Genomic DNA, 19,109 nt, shown 5'->3' on the forward strand with positions numbered 1-19,109 from the left:
GAATTTTGTATTGTTCTTATTTTCCTCAATTAAGTTAGAAAAATAGGATGATCGAGCAGCAGTAAGGGCTCTTCGGTACTGCACGGTACTGTCTTTCCAAGCTAGTCGGAAGACTTCCAGTTTGGTGTGGCGCCATTTCCGTTCCAATTATCTGGAAGCTCGCTTCAGAGCTCGGGTATTTTCTGTGTACCAGGGAGCTAGTTTCTTATGATACATGTTTTTAGGGGTGCAACTGCATCTAGGGTATTGCGCAAGGTTAAATTTAGTTCCTCAGTTAGGTGGTTAACTGATTTTTGTCCTCTGGCGTCCTTGAGTTGATGTCATCATGCTGTGGTGAAATTTAACAATACAAAGTGGAACCTTAAAGCTCCTCATTAGTAGAGACGGAGCCCATATGTGAGACATTGAGAAGACATGGGGGAGTGTGTGTGGTCATGGGACTACTGCTCATCTGCTGTATGCTCTGACCTCAAGATGATTTAGTCCCTACCTAAAGTTCATAAGCTAGTCTGTAGCATCAATCACTTATCACAGACACTCACTGCTCATTGCCTGACAACTCCTACCATTGACCTCTGTCTCTCTCTCAGATCAGGAAAAAAATATTATTGTTGATTTTCCACCTGCGACTTGAACACATCTGTACCCCACGTCACAGGCCCTTATAATGTTAATTTGTGAGTTGCAGGATAAATAATTTGTCAATACAGCATCTATTTCCTGCGCCAGCATAGTCTGACCCCTGTCCAATGTGAATGAGTAGCTTTTGTAGACCTAGCAGGGGTATTACACTTATTCCAGACAGAGTTGCTCACATAACCTTTAGTAGTCAGAGCAGGGTAGGTCCTTCACTTATAGTAGCTACTACTTCACACTGTACAGAAGTGTTATGGTAGACCTACTAAAAGCGTTAGCTAGGCCACTACTTCACACTGGACAGAAAACAGACACTGTGGCTCAGGGACTAGGTTACATATTGCCGTAGAATATTTCCTAGTAGTAGGTGTTTTTACTACATTATTACCATGGTTGCTACTGAAATGGATAGAAATGAACAGAACTATCTACTAATTTAATGTTTTTATTTAATTTATATATTTGTTGTTGCACTGTTGAGAGGAGAGCTTGCAAGTAAGCTTTTCATTGTACTGTGTATCCTGTGCATATGACAAAACAAACATAGACTTGATCTGAGATGCGATGAGAGAACAGAGAGGATGAAGAAAACAAACTTTCTTTGTTTTCTTCATCCTCTCTGTTCTCTCATCGCATCTCAGATCAAGTCTATGTTTGTTTTGTCATATGCACAGGATACACAGTACAATGAAAAGCTTACTTGCAAGCTCTCCTCTCAACAGTGCAACAACAAATATATAAATTAAATAAAAACATTAAATTAGTAGATAGTTCTGTTCATTTCTATCCATTTCAGTAGCAACCATGGTAATAATGTAGTAAAAACACCTACTACTAGGAAATATTCTACGGCAATATGTAACCTAGTCCCTGAGCCACAGTGTCTGTTTTCTGTCCAGTGTGAAGTAGTGGCCTAGCTAACGCTTTTAGTAGGTCTACCATAACACTTCTGTACAGTGTGAAGTAGTAGCTACTATAAGTGAAGGACCTCAGAGCGTTGTCCCCAGTGTGACTAATGGCAGACAAGGGAAGCTCATTGCCAAGGCACAGCCATCTCTCCCTCAAGCTCCCGCCAGGCCTATAATCAAAAGCACCGTTGTGAGCTAGAAGAAAGGCATGCTGGGCTTCTTGGCTAGGCTACCACACTGTGGCAATTAAACAAGTCGGTAAACATGGACCTCCCTCTCGCCATTTCTCTCGACTTCCCCCGGGCTTCCTCACTGAAGACATATCATTCTGAACTCATCTCTTCTTTTTTATCAATGTTTTGCAGAATGAGGTCAGCTAGGCTATGTCTGTCATTTACTGATGTCTATGAAGTAATAAACTACTGATTAGATGCTCCTATACTAGAGGTCGACCGATTTTATGATTTAACACCGATACCAATACTATTGGAGGACCAATAAAGCCGATACCGATTAATCGGCCGATTTAAAAAAATATATATATATATTTTACATTTATTTGTAATAATGACAATTACAACAATACAACAACACTTTATTTATTATTATTTTACCCCTTTTTCTCCCCAATTTCATGGTATCCAATAGTTTTTTTTTAGTAACTACTATCTTGTCTCATCGCTACAACTCCCGTACGGGCTCGGGAGAGAAGGTTGAAAGTCATGTGTCCTCCAATACACAACCCAACCAAGCCGTACTGCTTCTTAACACAGTGCCATCCAACCCAGAAGCCAGCTGCACCAATGTGTCAGAGGAAACACCATGCACCTGGTCCGCCACAAGAGTTGCGGGTGCGTGATGAGACAAGGATATCCCTACCGGCCAAACCCTCCCGGTCGCGGCTGGTTACGACAGAGCCTGGGTACGAACCCAGAGTCTCTGGTGGCACAGCTGGCGCTGCAGTACAGCGCCCTTAACCACTGCGCCACCCGGGAGGCCCTGAACACTTATTTTAACTTAATATAATACATCAATAAAATCAATTTAGCCTCAAATAAATAATGAAACGTTTAATTTGGTTTAAATAATGCAAAAACAAAGTGTTGGAAAAGAAAGTAATATGTGCCAATATGCAATATGTGCCATGTAAAAAAAGCTAACGTTTAAGTTCCTTGCTCAGAACATGAGAACATATGAAAGTTGGTGGTTCCTTTTAACATGAGACTTCAATATTCCAAGGTAAGAGGTTTTAGGTTGTAGTTAATATAGTATTTATAGGACTATTTCTCTCTATACTATTTGTATTTCATATACTTTTGACTATCGGATGTTCTTATAGGCACTATAGTATTGCCACTATAGTATTGCTTCCACCCCTCTCCTCGCCCCTACCTGGGCTCGAACCAGGAACACATCGACAACAGCCACACTCGAAGCAGCGTTACCCATCGCCCACCAAAAGCCGCAGCCCTTGCAGCGCAAGGGGAATAACTACTCCAAATCTAAAAGCGAGTGACGTTTAAAATGGTATTAGCGCACACCCAGCTAACTAGCTAGCCATTTCACATCGGTTACACCAGCCATTAGGCTGACAGGCTTGAAGTCATAAACGGCGCTATGCTTGCGAAAAGTTGCTGGCAAAACGCACAAAAGTGCTGTTTGAATGAATGATTACGGGCCTGCTGCTGCTCAGTCAGACTGCTCTATCAAATCAGACTTAATTATAACATAATAACACACAGAAATACGAATCCGGAAACTATCATTTCGAAAACAAAACGTTTATTATTTCAGTGACATACGGAACCGTTCGGTATTTTATCTAACGGGTGGCATCCCTAAGTCTAAATATTCCTGTTACATTGCACAACCTTCAATGTTATGTCATAATTATGTAAAATTCTGGCAAATTAGTTCGCAATGAGCCAGGCAGCCCAAACTGTTGCATATACCCCGACTCTGCATGCAATGAACGCAAGAGAAATGACACAATTTCACCTGGTTAATATTGCCTGCTAAACTGGATTAGTAGTTATAAGTAGTGATTATGATTGATTGTTTTTTATAAGATATGTTTAATGCTAGCTAGCAATTTACCTTGGCTTCTACTGCATTCGCGTAACAGGCAGGCTCCTCGTGGAGTGCAATGGTTAGAGCATTGGACTAGTTAACTGTATGGTTGCAAGATTGGATCCCCTGAGCTGACGAGGTGAAAATCTGTCGTTCTGCCCCTGAACAAGGCAGTTAACCCACCGTCCTAGGCCGTAATTGAAATTAATCGGAAATCTGCGCCCAAAAATACCGATTGTTATGAAAACTTGAAATCGGCCCTAATTAATCGGCCATTCCGATTAATCGGTCGACCTCTATCCTATACCTGTAATTACTACATCATGTATCACTTCCCAGCTCTGACAGGGATTTTTTTTTCCTTTTCATTCTCTGATTTAGAGAGTTTTATTGATGTAGATGATGATTATTTTTTGCCAATTTGCAGACTATCTTATCCAGAGTGAATTTAAAGGAGCAATTAGGGTTAAATGCCTTGCTCATGGGGAAATTTACTGATAAAAAAATATTTTAAAAATTCACCTAGTCAACTCAGTGATTTGAACCAAGAACTTTTCATTTGCTGGCCCAACACCCTTAACCTCTAAGCTAGGCTTAACCGCTGGGCTAGGCTACCTGTCGACCTATGTGATCCTATAACCCCTATTGTAATTGTATCACTGTGAATCATGGAGCTCTACCGGAATGGATAGCTGCATCCCTGTTGACTTGTGTTCTGGTAGGTGCTCAGAGGAGTTACACAACTCCACACTGCCACCTGCATTCGTAAAATCCTTGTGGTTTGGACTTCAACCATCGTGGTTTTGACTTGAGCCGTCGTGGTTTTGGACTGGTCTGCTCGCTCTGGCGTAAACTATATTTGACACCGCTTAAATACAGTCATTAGTGCATCTGGAAGCAACAGCCAAGCCTCTTCTTTCCCCTGCTGTCTGCCCCAACATCAGCTGAGTGACTAGTCATGGGTCATTTGCCTTTCAATCTCACTCTGATTCCCCTGCATTGCATTACTGCAAGTTGAACACAAGCTCAAATCATATTTGGGTTCCAGACTATTTATTGGTTCACTGAAATTCACAAATAGAAGCAAATGGAAGCACTGATTATGATGCTCTAAAGATGCAGTCATGTCAATGCTTTTCCTGGTGTATTGAGTCTGATGTCTGTCTGATTTGGATAGCTTCTCTGTAAATAGTTGTCCTTTTATGACCTTAAAATAGATGTTCTGAATGTCCTCCCCAGTGGTTTCACCAGGGACTATCAATAACATAATACATTCCACTCAAACATCTGGTATGTGAAGCCTCTCTTGTTCTCTTTACCTTTTGCATTGTGTGTGTGGTTATATATTTTACCTTTATTTAACTAGGCAAGTCAGTTAAGAACAAATTCTTATTTTCAATGACAGCCTAGGAATGGTCAGAATGACAGATTTGTACCTTGTCAGCTCAGGGGTTTGAACTTGCAACCTTCCGGTTACTAGGCCAACGCTCTAACCACTAGGCTACCCGAGCTGTGTCTGTGCCTGCCTGAGCACCTCTTTATTCCTTTTAGCATTAATCCCATCTCTAATATAATTACTTTGACGCTGTGTTTATCTTAGAGAAAACAGAGTGACGCTGCTGGCAGTTTGAGTCAGCAGATTCAATCAGGAGGATATTCCTGACTTAGCACTTCCTTCCTGCTCTGTCATACGAGTGACTTCACACACAGGAAGTAGTGTTCACTGGACTGCCCAGACGCCCAGAACACTGTTGATTTACATTTAACATTTACATTTAAGTCATTTAGCAGACGCTCTTATCCAGAGCGACTTACAAATTGGTGCATTCACCTTATGACCTCCAGTGGAACAGTAGTGCATCTAAATCTTTTCAGGGGAGGGGGGTGAGAGGGATTACTTTATCCTATCCTAGGTATTCCTTAAAGAGGTGGGGTTTCAGGTGTCTCCGGAAGGTGGTGATTGACTCCGCTGTCCTGGCAGTTTGAGGGAGTTTGTTCCACCATTGGGGGCCAGAGCAGCGAACAGTTTTGACTGGGCTGAGCGGGAACTGTATTCCTCAGTGGTAGGGAGAGCAGGCCAGAGGTGGATGAACGCAGTGCCCTTGTTTGGGTGTAGGGCCTGATCAGAGCCTGGAGGTACTGAGGTGCCGTTCCCCTCACAGCTCCGTAGGCAAGCACCATGGTCTTGTAGCGGATGCGAGACTTCAACTGGAAGCCAGTGGAGGAGCGGAGGAGCGGGGTGACGTGAGAGAACTTGGGAAGGTTGAACACCAGACGGGCTGCGGCGTTCTGGATGAGTTGTAGGGGTTTAATGGCACAGGCAGGGAGCCCAGCCAACAGCGAGTTGCAGTAATCCAGACGGGAGATGACAAGTGCCTGGATTAGGACCTGCGCCGCTTCCTGTGTGAGGCAGGGTCGTACTCTGCGGATGTTGTAGAGCATGAACCTACAGGAACGGGCCACCGCCTTGATGTTAGTTGAGAACGACAGGGTGTTGTCCAGGATCACGCCAAGGTTCTTAGCGCTCTGGGAGGAGGACACAATGGAGTTGTCAACCGTGATGGCGAGATCATGGAACGGGCAGTCCTTCCCCGGGAGGAAGAGCAGTTCCGTCTTGCCGAGGTTCAGCTTGAGGTGGTGATCCGTCATCCACACGGATATGTCTGCCAGACATGCAGAGATGCGATTCGCCACCTGGTCATCAGAAGGGGGAAAGGAGAAGATTAATTGTGTGTCGTCTGCATAGCAATGATAGGAGAGACCATGTGAGGTTATGACAGAGCCAAGTGATGAACTCCCATTTAGCCATTTTCTTCTCAGAGATTTCGGTTAAACTATTTGTTTTCCTCATTAATCCGGCACTTAATTTGCATACAAATGAGCTGTTTGGTTTGTTTCATGTTGCTATAAAATTGTAAGAGTTGTTTTGAAAAGGCATTTTGATTCGTTATCCTCTCCCTCACAAATAACATGATAAATATTAAGAAATGTGCCTTGAAAAGAAAGGATTAGCCTAATTAAATGACTGGAAGGATATTGTATGACAGTTTGTACTATCTAACTGTGAGCTTGCTCTGTTAGCATCCATCACTGCAGTTTCCCCATCACTGCACTCCAGCCATGAATTATACTGTTCATCCAGATGGAAGAGTGCCCTCTACAGGCCCTCTAAATTCACACGCAGCAGCAGTCCACATCTCTCATCTAAATACAAAGCTGTCTGGGCCCTGTTTGCAGTGGTAACCATGAGCGGGGCAGGCTGGCACTGTACGAAGGGTGCTGCAGTGCTGACAGACCGAAGCATTTAATATTTGAGTCACAATTTATAAAGGGAAGATTATAAAGGGTTCTTCAAATACATTGCAATGGCCATTTTAATGTGGACCTTAACATTATTTTGTGCTCACATAATGCAACTAAACAAAGTCAAACATTTCCTGCAAGCTAGCTACATTTAATGGATTACTAACAGTTCACAGGAAGGAAACGACCATCAGCATTTCCCATACAAATACATACAAATCCTGGAATCTTATTTTTGCTATTTTGTGAAGGTGAGATTCAGGGATTTTTCTTGATTGAAAGCAATAGGCTAGGATGATGGCCTTTTTGAATTTCTAGATCTTTCTGCACATTGTTGGCCAGAAGGAGTTTCTCCACTGAAGCCTGCAGACCATGATACGTCCTTGCCACTTCGCAAACCAGAGCCTGTTCTATTCTCAGTCAAACTAGCATGCAAATTGTCAACCTTCGTTGATGTGTGAAAATTGTTGGCTAAAGTAACAACACTGTGTCAAAAAATACAATAGAAATGTTACATTGATAAAGTTCTCGGACCATTGCAGAAATCCATACATTCTAGAGTGATCTGTTAGTGTTTTTGTTTGTCATGAGGTTCTTGTCCTCTTTTCCAGGGACTGGCCTCTCCTCAGCTGAGATGACGCAGACGAGTTGACCCATTAACCCCTTCCCTTGCTCTCTCTTTGTCCCCCTCTAAATCCACCACCCGGGGGCGGCAGTGGGAGTTTGTTTGATGCTGCTACAACACATTCACACGTTTTGAGGGGTCCCCACTTAACAAGTAAATGGGGTTAAACCCACGCATGCTGCGTAGCCTGCTGTATGCTTGCTTAGCTCGCACAGAGAGTCGAGCTAGGCTTGAACTCTGGAACTAAATTGCACACCAGGAAAGTGGCTGAATACACCCATTGTCTGGGCCACTGGGTAAAGTTTGGGCTTGAAGGGTTTGATCCCATTTAAGACCATTAGAAAACATTGGCCAATTCCTGAAATGGAAAGCAATGGAAAACACAGTCCAGAGAGGATGCCAGTGGTTTCTGCCTCAAACTGTGAGGATAAATCAGAATCCATGAGAGCGTTCGCCTAGGCGTTTCCATGAGTATTGTTCTTCTTCAAGAGAATGATGTACCATGTGCAGACATGACCACAGGACAGACATGGACACAGACACAGGGCACAGTCACCCTAGTCATAGTCTGTTCTCTCTGCTACCACACGGCAAGCGCCAAGTCTAGGTTCAAAAGGCTCCTTAGCTACTTCTACCTCCAAGCCATAAGACTGCTGAACAATTAATCAAATGGCCACCCGTACTATTTACATTGAACCCCCCCCCCATCTTTGTGCAGCTGTGGGACTGGGTATGGGTCTAGGAGTGCTGGCTTTCCCAACAGACGTGGGAACTGCCACAGACCGGCTCAGTCAACTCATTGAACGCTATACAGGCACATGGCATGAGGAAGGACCAAGTCATACTAAAATGTGGTACAACGTTTTACAAACTAAAGTTCACTAAATAACACATACAACTTAGTAATGGCCAGTGTCGCAGCATTTGAATGGTTAGCTACTGATCAGGAAATACTGTCACAGTAATTGGGCTGCTGGATAGCCAGACTAACTACATATCAGAGGTTGCTTAACTCTCATCGTGGCTGTACGTCGGCCTTTTGAAAGATAACATAGAAATAGAATGAATTAGTGGGTGTATAATTTTAATTTTTCTCATGCTTATACTGGTACACATAAAAGTAAGGTAATTTTAAAGTGTCCTTCAGCATCACTGAGGTTATCATGCCAATTATTGGCAATGGCTCTTTTTCAATAAATCTGTTATTCATAGGTGGATATTAATACCTGAGAAGCAATTCAAGTGGAGAAGATGTTTAGCTTCAGTGTGTGTGATTTATTTTAAGAAATTGTGTGCAATGTTTTGAACTGACGTTGACCCAAAAATTAGTGTTTCAAATGATATGACTTCGAAGACTATCATCATTTTGTTCTTTATCATGTCATTTTCAGGTGAGGAATGTCAAGTGATTTGCAGGACATGCTTGATATCAAATCAATAAGAATGGACTACTTTCTGAAAATGAACTGAAGATATGAATCATCTCATGATTGATTTAATTATTGCATTCTGGAAGCCAATTTAGGATCTAAAGGTAATAATCTTTCTATGAGGACACCATACTGTACGTGTCACTATATGTATGTTGTACGTAGAAATGGACAGTATGGTGTTATATGGGGGATAAGCACCACACACTGGCCTTCTTGTACCAACCCAGTTTCCAGTGCTGACTGAGTTTATTCTTAAGATTGAGTTTATGGTTTTGTGGCCCAGTCTGGCTTTTTGGTAGTGTCATTATCTGGCTCTGAAGTAAAATCTGAATGAGGCCTGTTTTTCATACACTGTCCAAAGTGGTAATTAATAATGTGGCTCTCGTCAAGAGGATTATTATATAGTACCTATTCTAAAAGAGCAATTTAGAAATGAGGACTTATATTATCCAGAAACAAAAGAATGAACAGACAACACAAGTTTCTTGGTTCTAATAGTTGTCAATGTAAAGTGGTATTTCATTTACTGTGCCCTAATGGCAACGTCTAACATGCTCACTTCTCCTTAGCTTCAGACATTGTGTGAATTGAACTAACTAATAAAATTTGATTTGATTTGAATGATGTTTAAATGCACCTTGCCAAGGGTACAGGACCAATGTGAATCACAGACAGAGGTAGTCTACTCTATCTCTGCATGTGTTTCTCAGTCAAATCCATCCAAATCAATCAAGCAAAATGGATTAGTCACATGCTTGGTAAACAACAGGTGTAGACTAACAGTGAAATGCTTTCTTATGGGCCCTTCGCAACAATGTAGAGAAACGTTGAAAAATGATAGAGAAAAAAAAGAATGAAATGAGGAATAAATTAACGTCACACTACTTTGTCTTTGTTGTTCACATTGTGATTGGCCCTGCAGCTAAACCTTTCATTAATGAATGGAGCCTAACTAACTCCATATGAAGGCGCTCTTCTCCCTCCCTCTTTATGTCTACCCAGTGTAAAACTTTTCGGAATCAATGATTTTTATTAGCCGAGCTGGAAAAACCTCAGATTTCCCACTGGATACTTCCGGATTTTGGCAATGAGGCCCCGTATCTACTTCCCCAGAGTCAGATACACTTGTGGATACCATTGTTTTCTCAGTCCAGTGTGAAGGAAGTTATAAGATGTTTCTCGAGTCCACTAACTAGCGTTATCATTGCGCTAGCACTAGTTAGCGTTGGCTATGGGATACATAACACTGGTATCCACTAGTTGATATGACTCTGGGGAAGTAGATAAAGGGCCTCATTGCCAAAATCCTGAAGTATCCCTTTAAGCTATGCTTCTCAGCTGCCAGTGTGCAAGGAAAGCAGCTGGGACAGGGTAGTGCGGTTTGTGGGGAGAGATTGTCAGTGTGTGTGTGTGCATGTGTAGCTGGGATAAGCTGTGTCAGTCAGGAAAGTATCCCATCATTCACTCTTAGGACTGGGACAGGACTATGAGACTTAGCACACTGCTGCTTCTGCTACTGCAGGAGAGGACAGGAGCTCTCAGACCATGCAAGAGGAACACTGATGTGGGCAGCTGACAAAAGTAGCTGGTGCATCATACACAGGCTGCTTCTAGTTGTGTGTAAATCTTAATCTATAATTTGCTGATCATTTTGTATTCATTCAAATGACGTACACTTTACAAGTTAAGAAGCACTTTACTTGACTAGCACTTGCAGATAGTGAACAATATTTTTTGCATTGTGTTTTTGTGTTTACCGTGATTTTTATATTCCTTGATTTACAGTAGTATTGGCAGAAATTTACCCAATTTAGGCAAAGGTGTGTTTAATAACATGGTTAAATATTAAGTAATTGTTACTGCACCAAATGCAACTGTTTTTGACCTGATTCCTTGGAAAGTATCTGTTTAATTCAAACAGTTTATTTTTCTGTATCGCTTTTCACTTGCAGGGAAACATATTTTTCCCATGAAGAGTTATTTAAGTAATTAATGTTTTGTAATGTGAATCGTATTTTTAGAATCTGAACTGTAACAAAGCCTATCTGCACTTGTGTCCCATTTTGTGATATTTGGCCCTACACTTTTAATGCTTAAGGTGTTTATAACTGATCTGAAATATTCTGCACTGTTAATGGGCTCCCGAGTGGCGCAGCAGTCTATCTGTGTAAGATGCAGTCCCTGGTTCGAATCCAGGCTAAATCACATCTGGCTGTGATTGGGAGTCCCGTAGGGTGGGGCACAATTGGCCCAGTATCATTCAGGTTTGGCTGGGGTAGACCGTCATTGTAAATAATAATTTGTTCTTAAGTGACTTGCCTTGTTAAATAAATAAATAATGCACAGATGGCCTAATTACTGTGTAATGAATTCTGAACCCATGCTGTCCACGATGCCTAGGTGGCCCCTGTCTGTCCCTGTCTCATAGGTTATAGACAGGCCAATGGGATGACTGGACTATATGAAGACACGGACATACTGCAGGTATTGTAACGGCATTGTCATATTTGATATACAAAGCTGTGACAAGCTTAGTATGCAAAGTGCTTTAGCTAGTAGCTTTATAGATTAAAATGTAGTTATTGTGGAATAAGGCACATAGGTATGCGTTCCGCTGCTGACAATGTAATGTATCAGGGCCTTGTAGTGATTTCAGAATTTCCAGATATGTCTTGGGGATCGTCCAAATGTGTCCGTTGCCATAAGCTCTGAATAGACCTCTCTGATTTAATGATCTGTAGTTTCTGGGGTAGACCTTTAGGGCTTTCGGCACCTCTCTTGCTCATTATTAAAGTGCTTGCCATTTTTAAGATGTGCTCCAAATCCACTTTCATGTTACTTTTCTAGTGTATAATACAGTGAATGATGGCTGCAATTTCTTTTCCACTTGTGCGACGTAACCTGTCCCTCCGAATGATATCAGCAATGCAGGGTCACGCCAAATAAAATGCCTCCAGTCAATACGGGTGCGGTGCACAGTATATCACTGTTTTAAGGATCAAAACACATGGCTCTGCTTTTGACATTACCATATTTCAGCATCTCAGAGTTTCTGTTGATCTGACATTGGGATACCTGTGCTGCAAGTGTGTGTGCGTGTGCTGCAAGTGTGTGTGTACACACACATACACTACCGTTCAAAAGTTTTGGGTCACTTAGAAATATCCTTGTTTTTCTAAGAAAAGCTTCTTTTTTTTGTCCATTTTAAATAACATCAAATTGATCAGAAAAACAGTGTAGACATTGTTAATGTTGTACATGACTATTGTAGCCGGAAACGGCTGATAAAATAAATAAAAATTTTAAAAAGTATCTACATAGGTGTACAGAGGCCCATTATCAGCAACCATCACTCCTGTGTTCCAAAGGCACATTGTGTTAGCTTATCCAAGTTTTTCATTTTAAAAGGCTAATTGATCATTAGAAAAACATTTTGCAATTATGTTAGCACAGCTGAAAACTGTTGTTCTGATTAAAGAAGCAATAAAACTGGCCTTCTTTAGACTAGTTGAGCATCAGCCTTTGTGAGTTCGATTACAGGTGCAAAATGGCCAGAAACAAAGAACTTTCTTCTGAAACTCGTCAGTCTATTCTTGTTCTGAGAAATGAAGGCTATTCCATGTGAGAAAATTCCAAGAAACTGAAGATCTCGTACAACGCTGTGTACTACTCCCTTCACAGAACAGCGCAAACTGGCTCTAATCAGAATAGAAAGAGGAGTGGGAGGCCCCGGTGCACAACTGAGCAAGAGGACAAGTACATTAGTGTCTAGTTTAAGAAACAGACGCCTCACAAGTCCTCAACTGGCAGCTTCATTAAATAGTAACCGCAAAACACCAGTCTCAACGTCAACAGTGAAGAGGCGACTCCGGGATGCTGGCCTTCTAGGCAGAGTTCCTCTGTCCAGTGTCTGTGTTCTTTTACCCATCTTAATCTTTTATTTTTATTGGCCAGTCTGAGATATGGCTTTTTCTTTGCAACTCTGCCTAGAAGGCCAGCATCCCGGAGTCGCCTCTTTACTGTTGACGTTGAGACGGCTGTTTAACATAATTGCAAAATGGTTTTCTAATGATCAATTGGCCTTTTCAAATGATAAACTTGGATTAGCTAACACAACGTGCCATTGGAACACAGAAGTGATGGTTGCTGATAATGGGCCTCTGTACACTTATGTAGATATTCCATAACAAATCTGCTGTTTCTAGCTACAATGTTAATGTTGTAAATTATGTTATTTTAATGGACAAAAAATGTGCTTCTCTTTTCAAAAACAAGGACTTTTCTAAGTGACCCCAAACTTTTGAACGGTATTGTATGTGTATATATAGTGTTTGTCTTTTCCAAATGCTGTTTTCCTGTTGGAACGTGGAGCCCGTGGAGCCAGCTCCTCAGAGGGGTGAATGGCCAGCCACACTACATGACTGGCCCGGCTCCAGCATTCTCTGAGTATAATTACAGTGTTAGAAACTTGAGGCATCGCTGGACCGCACTGCACCACACACACACACACACACACACAAGCACTCTTACACCTCTTCCCGCCTGTCCGATCATAAGCATATACACACACACACTGCAATAACTTCTGCAAAATACGTGTACGTGACCAACAACATTTTATTTGATTTGATTGAGGCCAAACGTAGGGCTGATTGCTTTGCCAAGGAGGAGAGGGGAAGGAGGCGGAAAAAAGGAGGGGAGTACCAGGGTATCTGCCAGTGACACCAGGGCTCTTCTCTCTTTCTCCAAAGCTACCATCCCAGAGTGGGGAATTTAAAAACCTAAGGGGGAATACACCACAGACCTGGCAACCCGCTCAGCAGAGGAACTCACTCTTATAAGAGGCAGCAGCCATTCTGGCTCACATTGGATTTACTGTATAGAATCAGCACCCTTCCTGACTGTTTAATGTAAAATATGAAGTATTAATTTCCTTTTTAATAGGCCACCCCTGGTGTTCATTCTCAGTGTGTAGGATGTTTAATAGGCCAGGCCTGGTGGTCATACTCAGTGTGTAGGCTGTGAGAATGTACAGATGGAGTAATTATAACACATTTTGGGAAAGACTAGCTCAACCTGCTAAATGAAATCAGATGTATTGTGAAAAGCTTTCAGTCTCGTTATTAACACCCCCAAGCATGCAGTTTTTAAGCTCTGTCATCTGTTGGAAGATTTTGTGAAAAGGTACAAAGGTCAGCAAATGAAAGAAAATGTATTGAGGTGATTTGTTCCTTTTCTTTGTCGGCCCACCTGCTATTCTTTGAGTGCCGTATAAGATCTCTTCTCCTTTGATAATCCTCGAGATCTGATATCAAAGATGGTATTATCTCTCAAAGTGAGATTCTGTCCCTATCCCCTGTGCTCTACATGGGTGTCTTAAAGGGACATTACACTTTTTTGAAGTTAAGCTTATTTTCCATTAACCAAGAATGATAAATACTAGCCAGGAGATTCTGGACATTGCCAAGGAACCAGCTAACCCATTTTAAAAACGAATTGGAGGAAACAACAAAAAATGGAACTTTCCCTTTAAGGTTTCACAGGAGAACAGCAATACGAAAGCAGTGGAGTGTGAAGTCTGGTTTCCCAGAATGTAGGAATCGGGGAGATTCGAGGAAGAAAGAAAAATACCAATTGCCAGTTCATTGCCATCTTTAACTTATGTTTCACAGGTTTATTTATGGTTTGAGATCCACAACAAAACAAAAACTAATGACATGTTGACTTTACATTCATTAAAAAAAAAAAAATGAATGTACTCTCTTAAAAATACCATGTCCGCAGTTAATGTTTCTCTTTATTACCTCCCACCCCTTGCACCCTCCACTCCACAATCAATGGGAACTGAGTGGGACTGGGGCTGAGTGGCTGGGGCTGGAAGCAGAGCACCTAGGCCCTGACTGGTCTGCCTGTAGTTGAATGAGTGCCATGTGAGAGAAAAGCCCCACAAGTAAGAGTGAGAGAGCGGCTGAGCAGCTGGCCTGCTGTTAACTAGGAAAATGGAGGAAGATGCCACTCAGACCTGCATAGCCTAATGCAGCATGAGCTCATGGAATAGACTGGAAGCTCTCGCTCCACTCACTGTCAACCTGCATTCTTTCCACTTAGACACTCACTGACTCATTCTAACCTCTGGTTTGACAGATTTGGCATGCCCATTACCCAGAAAAGGATGACATCTCTGCTCGGTAGCTTATTAATCATGGCTAGAATAACTTCTTGAGTGTTTAAATGCACCCATAAGACATTTTGTCCATTTGATCATGGGACGGCTATGGAATTTCCAAAGGCCCAAAATAGACAGCGGTTCGCCATTTTCATTGACTCAATTCACTCCAAAGGAAATACTATGTTCATCACAAGTGCATTGCCTCTTGTACTGCTTTCCACTGTATCATTCCCATGTGTTGGTGGTTCAATAACATGATAACAATTGCCATCTGCCTGTAGAGGTTTTTAGAGGTGAATGCACACACATACATACATAAACAGATGTGCAGCAGACAATCACACGCACAGGCAGAGGAGCAGTTGACCTCGTTTACCAATTTAGAGTTGTGTGTGTCAGGCTAAATATTGTTTTCTGTGATCTCCCAGTCCTTTAATGGCCCCTGAATGACATTTGCCACTTGGCTGCACTCTCACTCATTCACAAAACACACAGCCTACCTTCACATTATCTGTAGACTCCATTCTGGCTTCTACAAAACATCTACCCACAAATAACACTTCACTGCTGTGTGCCTGTTCTTTACAGTAGCTGTATGTTGTTTGCACTTTAAAATGTCCCCATCCATCTTGTATTTCATCAAGAGTCGGCTTGAAGTTCAGCCCCTGTTTTTTTTTCTCTTTTGTTTGACAGGCTGTTCCATTACATCAAGTGGTCCAACTGCTTCTGTTCTGTTGGCCTCCACCACATCTAAGCCGGTAAGACATGACATCACCTTTTAAATTACTTCATTTCTTCCAGTCGTGTGATGGACTGTTTCTTTGTACCCCATCAAACTTGAATCATTTGTTTGTTATATATCATTTCAGTATTTAGGTCATTTTATTAACCAATAATGACAACATTTATGAAATCTACCATACTTAGTTTTTACATTTGACTTTGTTTTAAATGTCATCCATGAGCTAAATACCACTTGGCTTCCCCAAAGACAAGAAACCATAAAATCAGATGTATGGCTTATTAATCTGGTCAGGTTTAGGTATCCTCTTTTTCATGATTCATTTTATGGTGGGAAATACTTACCTGATTTGATTCCCTACTGCTTTAGGATAATTTATACACACTCTATTAGGAGGGAAAACCCTTTCGGGTATTTTGGGTAGTTTACACAAAGGCTGATAATGGGCCTAACAGGAAGTACACTCCTGGGGGTAAATTAGAGGCTACCCAGAGAGAGTTGCTCACTGCTAGGGTATAGGGCCTGCTTCCTGTCTGGCTGTCTCCAAGGCCCTGGGTCGATGGCAACAGGAAAGACCCCCCCCCACACCACCCTAGTCGGCTCTGAGTTTTCCCAGTTTCCCCAGCATCACAGGGCCAAGGCCTGACCTCCAGTCAACTATGTGCACCAGGAAAGTGGTCTGTTCCCGGCACAGTCTCAGTGGTGTAGTAATTAATATTGCCCCAAGAGGACAGGAGGCACACATGGAAACACACTGGGAAGCCCAGATGGGATCCTAAATGTGTCAAATGGCAGCAGAAACAATTTGCAGAATGCATTCAACACATTCAACCTGCTCTGCCCCCATATGGGGTGGCAGGGTAGCCTAGTGGTTAGAGCGTTGGACTAGTAACCGGAAGTTTGCAAGTTCAAACCCCTGAGCTGACAAGGTACAAATCTGTCATTATGCCCCTGAACAGGCAGTTAACCCACTGTTCCTAGGCAGTCATTGTAAATAAGAATTTGTTCTTAACTGACTTGCCTAGTTAAATAAAGGTATTCATGTCTGAGTTAGCTGCTCTGACAAAAATAAGAAAAAACTTGAGGTTCAGGAGCTCCAATTAAAATGAGGTACATTCAATGATGTGTATAAACCCTGGATTGCTGATGCTGTTTGTTGGCCATTGAGAGGCTTTGAAGCTACCGGTCGGCCATGTTGGTACTCCCCAGCAGTCCTCCACAGGAATTAATGGAATTCTACAATATTTGAATGAAGTGTTTCAAGGACAAAATTACATGTATTTCAGTATTTTTTGGGGGTTGTAGTGGGGACAGTAACATTAGTACTCAAAATAAATAATATAATACTTGTTTTTAATAATGTTTAGCTAACATTAATATAATTTTAAAGTATGCATTAAGGTGTCTGTAAAATAATAAACGTCAAAAATGAATGTGGACATTAATAAATGCATTCCTATAGCTTCCAAAATCTTTTTTTACACTGGAGGACGAGTACCAAGATGGCAGCGTGGTGGCTTCAGTACATAACCCCTGTCAGTCATCCAGGGTTTATATACATTGTTGGGTACACCAGTTGCCAGCACAAACTATGAAACCAGGGTGGAGAGCAGAAGAATAATTCATTCTGTGACTCGCTGACCACAAACAAAGTGCCCCCTCAGCAATAACCAACAATAAGTCCCTCCAGCTCCAGCAAACTTTGAATCCCAGTGATTTCTTTAACTGAACTGAGCCCCCGCTTGGTATGCTGTTCAGGCTGGCTTGCCTGAGAGAGAGAGAGGCTGTGTGCAGCAGTACTGCCCCAGTGCCCAGTACAGCAGTGACCTCTGGCAGCTAGTTTCCATGCTGCAGTGTTCCCTATTGGCCACTCAGTAGCGTAGCAACATCCGCTACATTTGTTAGCCCTGTGAAAAGGGGGTTGCCCAGGGATACTGCCGGGCCAAGCCATTTCTGGGGTGAAATTGCGGAGAGAAAAGCAAATAAAAGCCCAACGTTGTCAGCATAAATCCCTACGAAGAGGTATAGCTGCGCTTATCAGATTGTGTGACAAGTGTGGCTGTTTCTGTGATATGTGTGTGGGTGCATAATATGCATGTGATGTTTTGTCTCTTCGTGGTGTGGGAGCTGCTCCTCCCTAATCTCTGTGTTTCTATGCTAGCTAGGACGTTCTCTGAACACTACAGACAGCACTGGTCAGGTTTCATGTGGAGTCAGTCAATAGCCATGAAGAAATAAACAAGATAAAACAACAAAGTTTAGGATTCCTTTAAACTGAGACGGGACATCTCGCTGGTGGCTAAGTCAGCAGCCTCACAAAGAAGTACAGTATAAACACTCTAAGGAAATGGTCTTAGTCAAACTTTTTATTTTCTAACTGTGATGTGAAGTTTGCTCACAGCCCACGCGATTGTTGAATTGTTATTGTCATGCTAAATATTAAGTCTTTATGCCAAATGCCATCTCTGTCCTCAAACAACCCCTTGCAGTGAACATGCTACAGCAGTTACACATTCTGCAGTACATCCTGTGGGCTGCATATTCTGTGGTAAATGCTGAGTGGGCTGCCAAGATTAATAGTGCAGGTGAAGTGAGAGGAGATGAAGACCGAGTGAGTTGGGTATCCTATTTTACTGTCTCTTATGTGTTTTTGTTAAAACTTCAAGTCCTCGCTTCACTGCACTGCTCTGCAGCACAAGGTCTGTCTGTGTGATGGCTGTGCTAGAACAGGACAGAGCACGGTGTGAAATCAACAGGTTCAGGAATGACGTTGGCTCTTGACCAACATATACTGCTCAAATGGCTTACTGACGTGATATTATAAGACCGGGACTTTGTGTGTTTTCTACTATGTTAAACATACTGTGTCTAATCAATGTGCATACTGTGTATAAAAAACATTATGATTCTGATTAAGGCCAATGTAGGCCGACATGTTTATCTTTTAACCTTGCTTAAATAAAACAACAACATGTTTAATGGTGAGCGAGTGTTGTGCCTTTTCCTTTGCATACTTTTTTCTAGTTCCCAGTTTGTCCCGGAGATGATTTTGTTGTTGTGTCATGGTCACCTGAAGCTCCCTTGATTGTCCCTGGTGACCCAAACCGTTTTAAGTAAAGTAATGAAATGGTATCTGGGTTTTAAGGTAAGTGGAATGCCGTTCAGCTAAAATAGTGTACAAATCTTTAAACAATATTATTACATTTGACATGATCACTTAATA

At 42.0% G+C, this 19,109-nt stretch overlaps 1 long non-coding RNA gene across 1 annotated transcript in view; it reads left to right on the plus strand.

Moving 5' to 3' along the window:
* LOC135573359 (uncharacterized) overlaps positions 1–18,871 on the plus strand; it is a 39,802-nt gene extending 20,931 nt beyond the window's left edge. Inside the window, exon 2 of the long non-coding RNA XR_010464694.1 lies at positions 15,838–18,871. This is a non-coding gene — a long non-coding RNA (uncharacterized LOC135573359). The remainder of the gene's footprint in view (positions 1–15,837) is intronic.
* The last annotated feature ends 238 nt before the right edge of the window (positions 18,872–19,109 follow it).

This window comes from Oncorhynchus nerka, linkage group LG9a, assembly GCF_034236695.1.
Source record: "Oncorhynchus nerka isolate Pitt River linkage group LG9a, Oner_Uvic_2.0, whole genome shotgun sequence".
NCBI classification, from domain to species: Eukaryota; Metazoa; Chordata; class Actinopteri; order Salmoniformes; family Salmonidae; genus Oncorhynchus; species Oncorhynchus nerka.